Here is an 11,518-nt window from a genome sequence, read left to right as displayed (position 1 = left end):
AGGGACATAGTTTTGTTCTGATCTTCTCCTGAGACCACCTCTTGTCTCCTTCCCTGAACTTCCTATCTTTGCCCCACACCCTTCCCTGAATTCTACTCAGATTAATAATTTACCTGCTCCTGAAACAGGTGAGATTTTTACTGCCATCCATTCTACAATGCGTCTTCTGGAGTGCCTTGTATTGTATCATTCTCTGGTCTCAGAGTCTGAGCTACAGCTCAGATGGGCCCGGGGGTTTGACTGAACCACTGCATACTGCTGTAGTCATTTAAAGTTTACAACACACCTGAGGGAATAGTAGCTACCATTTTGCATAGTGATGATCATTGTATCATGGTACATTCTTGTGAGCAGTTTTGTGGGGAGTTTTAGTTATTTTCTACTGTAGATGAACACTGACATAGTATTGAATGCCAAAGATAAGGTGAAGAAGTTTCTCAGGTGAAATGACAAATATTTTCTCTCTCTGATGACATTCAGCCTAAATTATTGAGATAGAATGGCTGGCAGAGCTGGGTCCTCCTCTTCAATCTTCCCTCTAACATTTGCTCAGTAAATGGCAAGAATGAGGGGAAAATATAGATATGGCCTTCCATCTCTGGAATGCATTTATTTACTATAAAGGATTCTAGAATAAGGTGGGTTTTTTTCCCCCTCTTCATTTTTTTTTATAACAGATTTTTCCTCCTGTTATGTTGTAAGATTGATTTCTATCTTCAAAATGTGTTCATGGGGATGAGGGCTTTTCAGTGAAAGCATGACAAATCACCCACAGCCCCAGGCATCTTTGGGAGGAGCAAGGCTGTTTCTCTAAAACTCATTTTTCATGGACAGCAGCACCACCTGCCATCTTCCTGTATTTCCAATTTCAGAATGTCCTTGTCTGTTTGGAGCTTGGGTATATGAATTCCAGACGAGCCTATGCCGGGTCTTAAATTCACAAGCCTTGAGGAGAAGATGTGGTGACAGCTGATGGAGGCATGGATGGCTGAGGAAGCCTGTCTGAATCAGAAGCCTGTATTCCAGTGAATTCTCCATCTTGCAGTTGCAGGCTTCTGGCTTGCCATCAGCCAGACTATATTTCAAAGTGACTTCACAGTGATCATCTCATTGGCTCCTCCCAGCATTCTGTGGATGAGAAAGAGAAGGAAGCTGAGAGCTCAAAATGGTTTTGTGAACCTTGGCTCAAAACAAGTTACCAATAGAGCTGGCATAAGAAATCCATTCTTCTTCATTTCGCCAAGGATCCAAGGCAGGAGCACTGTCTTTATAACTCTCCAGAAAGGTTCTTGGGGTTGTTTAGCAGCAAGGAACTGGAATGGAATCAGAAAATTAACATCAAGATATCTGGCTTTTTAATTAGCCCATCAAAGCATCTTTCTATTAAATTCCTGCCATAATATTTGGCTTCCTGTAGGTAGTCAGCAAATGTCTGTAAAAGTGACGAGTAAGCTTTCTTCTAAGCTCTGCCTGGAGTCAGAGCAAAGAGCTTTGAGACCAGCTGCAGAGGTATGGCCCCGAGGCTCTGAATGGGACAACAACAGCAAAGCACAGTGCAAAATGAGCCCTCAGATTTATGTGTCTTATAGACAGACCTCCTGTGCTTTGGAAGTGTGCACATGTGCAAACACACACACACACACACACACACACACACACACACACACACTTTTTTTTTTCATTATCTGTTTAGATACTGGAAACCCCTCTGATAAAAGAACACTTATATTCCATTACATATTTATTTCCCACAGTGTGCACTGTGGCTTTGGAATGCATGGTCCAGGCACAAGGCATAAAGAGTATAGAGGCATAGTAGAGAGGAATAGTCGTTGGGATTTGATTTTTGGCTCCATCCATGCCTTCTCAACTTTTTTAACCTTTTCACTGGGCTCATTGTTTCCTGGCTTGGGTTAGATGTACCCTCATCAACTATGCAGTTCAGACAAGATTTCCTTGCTTCTTCTTATATAGGTCATGGTGTTCTTTCACTGAGTATCTGAATCTGCTCTTTGCATCTCTGGTCCCCTAATCCTTTGACCCTGTCACCTGTACACCTGCATTGCTTTTATTCTTGCTTGGTTTTCTTGTCTTTTATCTTACTCACCATGGTTCAATTAGGGGAAAAAAACATTTGCAAGTGGGAAACATAAAACCTTATCATGATTCTAACTGAGGCAGATTTGAACACAGTGCAAGATGCATTAAGTCCATTGATGTGCTGATGAGGAAACAGGCCCTGGGAAGATTGTGCTGCGTCTTTTCAAAGAGCTGGTGATTGAGTTGCGCATAGAACCCAGGACTCCTGATACCTTTCTCTCTCTTTTTTCTTTAATATAAAGTTGTTTTTAATTTGCAAATGAAAATGTGAGTGTTCATCAGGGGTAATATGGAGTCTCAGGACGAATTAAAGTATATCATTTCACATACGTCTTCCTTTTCTCCTCATTGGAACCTAACATGTGACAGAAGCAGCCTACTAGAAGAAGCATTTGTTTCAGTTCACGGTTTCATGACTGGGAAGGCATGACAGCTGTCATGCAATGGGAGTGTGAGCTGTCACATTCTCATCTATCTTCTTGGCTGAGTGGATGGAGACAGAGAGGGAGAGAGAGAGAGAGAGAGATATGATAAAGAGACAGAAGGGCAGAGAGAGACAGAGAGACAGACAGAGACACACATGGGTGGATTGGGTTGGAAATGGACCATGCTCTAATCCCTAAGACTTGCTCTCCTTCCTCACCCCTGCATGGTACCTCCATCTCCCTGCTAGGCTCCATCTTTAGTCACATCTCTATGGCAAGGAAAGGGAGAGAAAGATTGTCACCTCTTCAAGATCCAACAGCCTCCCAAAATAGCTTCTTAAGTTGTGGACCAAGTATTTAAACACACAAACCTAAAGAAGATATTTGATACTCAAACTATAAGGAAATACTTACCTTTTAGAGATAAGAACCTTTGCTTTTACACTTTAAGTGGTTTTTCAGAATTTATTTTATTGTTACTGGCTTTAGTCAGGGTGCTGATCTCTTGAATACATTCTTTTCATCCAAATGAAATTAGGTATTCTTTGATCAACATCTTTTAATTATTTTGCCTTTGCCATGGCTTTATGGCATCTCCTTCAACATGTAAAAGCATCTAAGGTTGCTGACCTAGCAACAGGACTGGTAGAAAGGTCTTCTCTAGCACAATGGGCACACTCTCTTCTCTCTGCTTTGCTCTCCTTCACCCTGGGGTGAAGGGGAGGAATCTCAGAAGCAAGTGCTTTCACTGCCTAATACTTCGGTTGTCCCAAGAATCAAGGCCATGAGCCATTAGCAAAAACATTATAGCTAGTTCCTACAAAGAGTGATGATGTGGTCCCCATGGTAACATGACCAGAGTGGAAATGGCAGTTGCACCGCATCATGGAGCTGATTGTTAGCTGTGGAAGACCACAGACCACAGATATAAGGAGCTCCTTGGGACCCATGAACTCATACTGGTGATGCTGGATACCAGCCAAAGTTTGTAGATGAATGAGCCTGAACAAATGTGATTTGTTAAGCTGCATAGACAAGAGTCAGAAGTAGAGAGAGATCAGATTTCAGTTTTGCCTGTATCTTGTCTAAGAGATGGTCATTTTATTTGGTTTTGGTAAATGATTGAACCCCATATTGCTTTATAAAATAGATTCTTTTTTCATACAATACATCCTGACCACATTTTCCCTCCCTCCACTTCTCCCGGTTTTTTATTTTATTTTTATCTTATTTATTTAGTTTGCCACTTCCCCCAGATCCTCCTCCATGTCCCTTCAGAAAGGAGCAGGCCTCCAAGAGCCAACAAGCAGACACGACAAAACAAGATATGATAAGACAAGGCAAAAGCCCTCACACTGAAGCTGGACAACCCAACAGGAGGAAAAGAGTCCCAAGAGCAGGCAAAAGAGTCAAACACACCCCCACCCACACAGTTAGGAGTCCCACAAACACAACAAGTTAACAGCCACAACGTATATACAAAGGACCTGATGCATACTCCTGAAGACCCCATGCTTGGTGTGTCAGTCTCTGTGAGCCCATAGGTGCTCTTCTAAGTTGATTTAGTGGGCTATGTTCTCCTGGTGTCCTCCATCCTCTTTGACACTTACAATTTTTCTGTCCTCTTTTCTGTGGAACTTTCTGAGCTTCAAGGGGAGGGACCTAACGGAGACCTCCAATTTAGACTAATGTCTGGCTGTAGGTCTTTACATCTGCCCACATCTACCATGGGAAGTCTCTGATGATGACCGGACAAGGCACCTATCTACGATATAGCAAAATATCATTTCATTGGTGTTGTTTGTTTGTTTGTTTGATTGGTTGGTTCTACCCTAGGTCTCTGGGTTACCTGTTCTCAGGTTCTGGGCCACCCAAGCAGTGTCAGGTGTGGGCTTCCATTCCTGGAGTGAGCCTCAAGTTAAAATAGACATTGGTTGGTCATTCCCACAAGTTCTGTACCAGCACTGACTCAGCAAATCTTTCAGATGGAACATTTTGTACATCAAAGGTTTTGTAGCTGGGTCACTGTCCATGTTTCTCTTTTGGTAGCCTGCATCGTACCTTCCCCTACCAAAGAGACTAGAACTTAGGGGAGAAGACTCTATGAAGGCACTAGCAGGATCTCTCCATGTTCAACGAGCTGTGTGGCTGTTGTCCTCAGCAATGGGACCCTGCTGTCAGCTTGCTGAGTGCAACTCTCTGTCCTAGCATCAACACAGGTTCTTTGGGGATCTCCACAGGACCCCCTTGGCCAACAACTGAACCAAATGAAAAGCAGTCCTGCCACTGGGAGCTTTGCCTGGCTACAAGAGATGACCAGACTTCATATCCCTAATTGCTAGAAGTCCTCACTAGGATAATCCTCATAGATTCCAGGAAGTTTCCACTGCACTAGGCTTCCATATACCCAAGCTGTACCCCAATTCTACCTGTCTCTGTTCATATTCTCTCCATCCATCCCATTCCTACCCCCAACCTGATCCCTCTTGTTCTGTCTCCACCTACCCCAATCCACTCACAAAATCTATTCTTTTTTCCCTTCCCTGGAAGATCCATGCCCCTCCTAGAGCCTTCCTCTTTACATAACCTCCTAGGGTCTATAGATACAAAGCTTTTTTTAAAAAATCATTTATGAAACAGCTAATACCCACTTATAAATTAATACCTATGATAGTTGTCTTTCTGGGTCTGGATCACCTTACTCAGGATAATTTTTTTCCAGTTCCATCCATTTGCCTACAAATTTCATCATGTCATTTTTTTATACAGCTAAGTAATACTCCATTGTGTAAATATACCACATTTTCTTTATCCTTTTCCAGCTGAGGGACATCTGGGTTGTTTCTAGTTTCTGGCTGCTATGAATAAAGCTTTTATGAACATAGTTGAGCAAGTGTCCTTGTGGTAAGTTGGAGTGTCAGAGAGTGGTATAGCTGGGTCTTGAGATAGGTCCCAATTTCTGAGGAACCACCATATTGATTTCCCTAGTGGCTGTACAAGTTTGTACTCCCATGAGCAATGGAGAAGTGTTCCCTTTGTTCTATATCCTCACCAGAATGTGCTGTCACTTGTGTTACTGATTTTAGCTATTCTGACCGGTGTAAAATGGAATCTCAAAGTAGTTTTGGTTTTATTTCCCTGACAGCTAAGGATATTGAATATTTCTTTGTTTTTCAACCATTTGAGTTTCCTCTATTGAGAATTCTTTGTTTAGATCTGTACTTCATTTTAAAAAGTTATTTATTTATTCTTATTATATGTGCATTGATGTTTTGCCAGTATGTGTGCCTGTGTGAGGGTGTCAGATCCCTTGGAACTTGAGTTACAGACAATTCTGAGCTGCTATGGTGTTGGGAATTGAACTCTAATCTTTGGAAGAGCAGCTACTGCTCTCTACCCCTGAACCATCTCTCCAGCCCCTGAACCCCATTTTAAAAATTGGATTATTTGTTTTTTTTGGAATCTAGTTTCTTTATATATTTTAGATATTATTCCTCTATTAGATGTGGTGTCTGTAAAAATCTTTTCCCATTCTGTAGGCTGCTACTTTGTCCTATTAACAGTGTCCTTTACTTACATAAACTTTTTAGTTTCATGAGATCCCCTTGGTTAGTGTGTAAACTATTGGTGTTCTGTTCAGGAGGTTGTGTCCTGTGCCAGTATGTGCAAGGTTATTCTCTACTTTCTCTGCTATCTGGTTCAGTTTATCTGATGTTATGTTGAGATCTTTGATCCATTTGAACTTGATTTGACTTGCAAGTATTATTTTTTGAGTACCTTTGCATGTATATTCATGAAGGAAATTTGTCTGTAATTCTTTTGTTGTTGTGGAGTCTTAATGTGGTTTGGGTAACAGGATAATTATGGTCTCATAAGATAAATTGGACCCTGTTCCTTCTGTTTCTATTTTGAATAATAATTTGAGGAGTATTGGTGTTAATTTTCTCTGAAACTCTGGTAGAATTCTGTACTAAAACCATCTGTTCCTGGCTTTTTTTCAAATTTTTTATTTTTATTTTTTTTTGTTGTGAGACTTTTAATGACTGCTTCTATTTCACTAGGGGTTATATGTCTGTTTGCATTGTTTATATATTGGATCTTGATTTAACTTTGGTAAGTAGTACCTATGAGAAAATTACACATTTCTTTTGGATTTTACAATTTGGTATAATACAGGTTTTTTTTCACTCATTCATTCATCCATTTTTAATTCATTAATTCATTCATCCATACATCCCAATTGTAGCACCTCCCTTCCCTCCTCCCACTCCTACGCTCCCACCCTCTTTCCCCATTTCCCCTCTCCCCTTCCATTTCATGTGGCATCAGGACTAAGCTCACCTTCTTTCACTGAGGCCAGAAAAGGCTGCCCAACTAGGGGAAAATGATAAAACGGCAGACAACAGAGGAGGAGGAGGGGGAAAGCACACTTAAAAATAAAAAAAAACCTGGACAGATAGTTTGGAAAATTTCTGCAGATACCCGAGAAGTGTCTGGGGATCAAATTTAGACTTAGAAGCACCCATTTTCCCAGCCTTTGCTGGAATCCCAAAATTATGGACGTGGCGTCCCAATTCAATATTATGGGATCAGCAGCTTTGGTGAGGTTAATCCACAAAAAGACATCTCTGAGATAGAGATTACCTCAGAACAAGGCTTGGCTTTGTTCCAGAGGGACTCCTCTGGCGTGGCCACATCTTCACACAAGAGTACAGGGGTGGGGTTGTGAACCCTGGAAGAGGTACCTGGTACCTCTCAGCAGCAGCTGGGGGACAGAGGGCGTACTGAATCTAAAGTTGCCTCAGGCAGGGAGGGAGGTAGAAGGAGAGAAGCAGTTGGTCCCCATGTGGCTGAGTCACTGGGCTGGGTACTCAGCTTCTCTCAGGTTTGAAGATGATTGGCAGAGAGCTAGGAGGTGAAGGGAGTGGCCCCAAGAAGTTCAGCTTTTGGGTCTCATCTTCCCCTGATGATGAGTCACATCAGTCCTTCTGGTCACAGGCACCAGAAGACTGAGTTTTTTTTTCTTTGTTTTTATTATTTTCTACAATTTATTCATTGTATATTCCTATTGTAGCCCCCTCCCTCCACTCCTCCCAGTTCCACTCTCCCTCCTACCTATTCCCTTCTCCTAGTCCACTGAAAAAGGGAGTTCTCCTCCCCTGCCATCTGTCCATAGCTTATCAAGTCTCATCAGGACTGCCTGGATCCTCTTCCTCCGTGGCCTGGCAAGGCCACATCGCCAGGGGGAAGTGATCAAAGAGTAGCTGACTGAGTTCATGACAGAGGCAGCCCCTGCTCTTCTTACTTGGGAATCCACATGGAGACTGAGTTGCCAATAGGCTGCACCTGAGTGGGAGGTCTAGGTCCTTTCCGTGCATGGTCCTTGGTTGGTGCTTCAGTCTCTGTGGGACCCTTGGGGTCAAAATTTTTAGCTTTGTTGTTCTCCTTGTGGAGCTCCTATCCCCTTTGAGTCCTTCTATCTCCCCTCCTTCTTCCATAAGACTCCTTGAACTCTTTCCAGTTTGGTTGTGATTCTCAGCATCTGCTTTGATCTCCTGTTGGGTAGACCCTGTCATCAGACCCTCTATAGTAGGCTCCCATCCTGTTCCCTCTCTCCCACTGCTTCTCGTGTCTATCCTGTTTGTCATTCTGAATCAGCTTTAAACATCTCCCCAGGGTTCTCCTTAGTGTTTAGCTTCTTTAGGTCTGTAGATGGCTTTCCTATAATATACGGCTAATATCCGCTTATTAGGTGAGTATATACCATGGGTGTCTTTCTGCTTCTGGGTTACCTGACTCAGGATGATCTTTTCTAGGTCCATCCATTTGCCTGCAAATTTCATGATTTCTTTGTTTTTAATAGCTGAGTAATATTCCATTGTGTAAATGTTCCGTAATTTCTGTATCCATTCCTTTGTTGAGGGACATCTGGGTTGTTTCCAGAATCTGGCTATTACAAATAAAGCTGCTATGAACACAGTTGACCAAAAGTCCTTATTGAGTGGTGGAGCATGTTTTGGGGAAATGCTCAGGAGTAGTATAACTGGATCTTGAGGTAGCACTAGTCCCAATTTTCTGAGAAGCATCAGACTGATTTCCAAAGAGGTTGTACAAGTTTGCACTCTCACCAGAAATGGAGGAGGGTTCCCTTTTCTCCACAGCCTCTCCAGCGTGTGTTGTTACTTCAGTTTTTTCTCTTAGCCATTCTGATGGGTATAAGACGGAATCTCCAAGTCATTTTGATTTGTATTTCCCTGGTGACTAAGGATGTTGAGCATTTCTTTAAGTGTTTCCCCACCATTCGATATTCCTCTGTCGAAAATTCTGTTTAGCTCTGTACCCCATTTTTAATTGGATTATTTAATTTTTTGGTATCTAATTTCTTGACTTCTTTATATATACATCCCTCTGTTGGAAGTAGGGTTGATAAAGATCTTTTCCCGGTCTGTAGGCTGCCCTTTTGTTTTGTTTACAGTGTCCTTTGCTTTACAGAAGCTTTTCAGTTTCATGAGGTCCCATTTATTGATTGTTGATCTTAGAGCCTGTTCTGTTCAAGTTTCTTCCCCACTTTTTCTTCTAACCAATTTAGTGTGTTTGGTTTTATGTTGAGGTCTTCAATCCACTTGGACTTTAATTTTGTGCAGGGTGATAGATATGGGTCTATTTGCATTTTTCTACCTGTGGACATCCAATTAGACCAGCAGCATTTGTTGAAGATGCTGTCTTTTTTCCATTGTATGATTTTGGCTTCTTTGTAAAAAATCAGATGTCCATAGGTGTTTATTTCATAGATGTCCATAGGTTTATTTCTGGGTCTTCTATTCAATTCCATTAATCCACCAGTCTGTTTCTGTGCCAATACCATGCAGTATTTATTACTCTTGCTCTATAGTACAGATCAAGATCAGGGATGGAGCTACCTGTGGAAGATCTTTTATTGTAGAAGATTGTTTTAGCTATTCAGGGTTTTTTGTTTCTCCATATGAAGTTGAGAATTGTTCTTTCAAGGTCTGTAAAAATTGTGGTGGGATTTTGATGGGAATTGCATTGAATCTGTAGATTGTTTTTGGTAGGATGGTCATTTTTACTATGTTAATTGTACCAAGCCATGAGCATGGGAGATCGTTCCATCTTCTTATATCTTCCTCAATTTCATTCTTCAGATACTTGAAGTTTTTTTCATATAAATCTTTCACTTGCTTTGTTAGAGTTACACCAGGATAACTTTTTGGGTGTGTGTGTGTGTGTGTGGCTGTTATGAAGGGTGTTGTTTTCCTAATTTCTTTCTCAGCCTGTTTGCCTTTTGTATACCGGAGGGCTATTGATTTTTTTTTTTCTGAGCTAATTTTGTATCCGGCCACTTTGCTGAAGGTGTTTATCAGCTGTAGGCGTTCCCTGATAGAGTTTTTGGGGTCACTCACATATACAGTCATATCATCTGCGAATAGTGACACTTTGACCTCTTCCTTTCTGATTTGTATCCCCTTGATCTTCTTTAGTTGTCTTTTTGCTCTAGCTAGGACTACCAGTACTATGTTGAAGAGATATGGAGAGAGTGGGCAGCCTTACCTTGTCCCTGATTTCAGTGGAATTGATTTAAGTTTCTCTCCATTTAGTTTGATGTTGGCTACAGGCTTTCTGTATATTGCTTTTACTATGTTCAGGTATGTGCCTTGTATCCCTGATCTCTCCAAGACTTTAAACATGAATGGGTGTTGGACTTTGTGAAATGCTTTTTCAGCATCTAAGGAGATAATCATGTGTTTTCTTTTCTGTTTGTTTATATGATGAATTACATTGATGGATTTCCGTGTAGTGAACCTACTTGGTCACATTGAATGATATCGTTGACATTTTCTTGGATTTGGTTTGCGAATATTTTTTTTAAAAAATATTTTTGTGTCAATGTTCTTAAGAGAAATTGGTCTGGAATTCTTTCTTTGTTGGATCTTTTTGAGGTTTAGGTATCAAGCTGTCTGTGGCCTCATAGAATGAGTTTGGTAATCTTCCTTCTGTTTTTTTTTTTTTTTTTTTTTTTTCTGTTTTGCAGAATAGTTCGAAGAGTATTGGTATTAGCTCTTCTTTGAAGGTCTGGTAGAATTCTGCACTGAAAGAATATGACCCTGGGCTTTTTTTGAATAGAAGATTTTTGATGACTGCTTCTATTTTCTTAGGGATATAGGACTGTTTAATTTCTTTACCTTATTTTGATTCAACTTTGGTAAGTGAAGTCTATTAAGAAAATTGTCCATTTCATTTAGATTTTCAAATTTTTGTGGCATATAGGCTTTAGAAGAAAGACAAATGATTTTTTTTTTTTAATTTCCTCAGTGTCTGTCATTATGTCCTCCTTTTCATTTCTGATTTTGTTAATTTGGTTAGTGTCTCTCTGCCTTTTAGTTTGGCTAAGGATTTGTCTATCTTGTTGATTTTCTCAAAGAACCAGTTTTTGGTTTCTTTGATTCTTTAAATTGTACTTTTTGTTTCTTGTTTATTGATTTCAGCCCTGAGTGATTATTTTCAGACATCTACTCCTCTTGGGTGTGTCTACTTCTTTTTTTCCTAGGGTTTTCAGTTGTGCCATTAAATTGGTTGTATGAGATGTTTCAAAATTCTATATGAAGGCACTTAGTGCTATGAACTTTCCTCTTAGCACTGCTTTCATTGTGTCCCGTAAGTCTGGGTATGTTATAACTTTATTTTCATTGAATTCTAGGAAGTCTTTAATTTCTTTCTTTATTTCTTTTCTGACCCAGCTAATGTTGAAGAGAGAGTTGTTCAGTTTCCATGCATGTGTAGGCTTTTGCTTTTTCTGTTGTTGTTAAGGTCCAGCTTTAGTCCATTGTGGTGTGATAGGCTTCTGGTATCTATTGGTGCTCGCTTTGTGATAGACTATATTGTCTATTTTGGACAATAGCACCTATCAGGTGCTAGGAAGAAGGTATATTCTTTTGTGTTTGGGTGAAAAATTCTGTAAATGTCTCTTAGTTCCA

Source organism: Psammomys obesus, unplaced genomic scaffold (assembly GCF_907164565.1).
Source record: "Psammomys obesus unplaced genomic scaffold, mPsaObe1.curated_primary_1811, whole genome shotgun sequence".
Classification (NCBI taxonomy): Eukaryota; Metazoa; Chordata; class Mammalia; order Rodentia; family Muridae; genus Psammomys; species Psammomys obesus.
The sequence above is the reverse complement of the archived record's forward strand: the minus strand, read 5'-3'. Positions refer to the sequence as shown.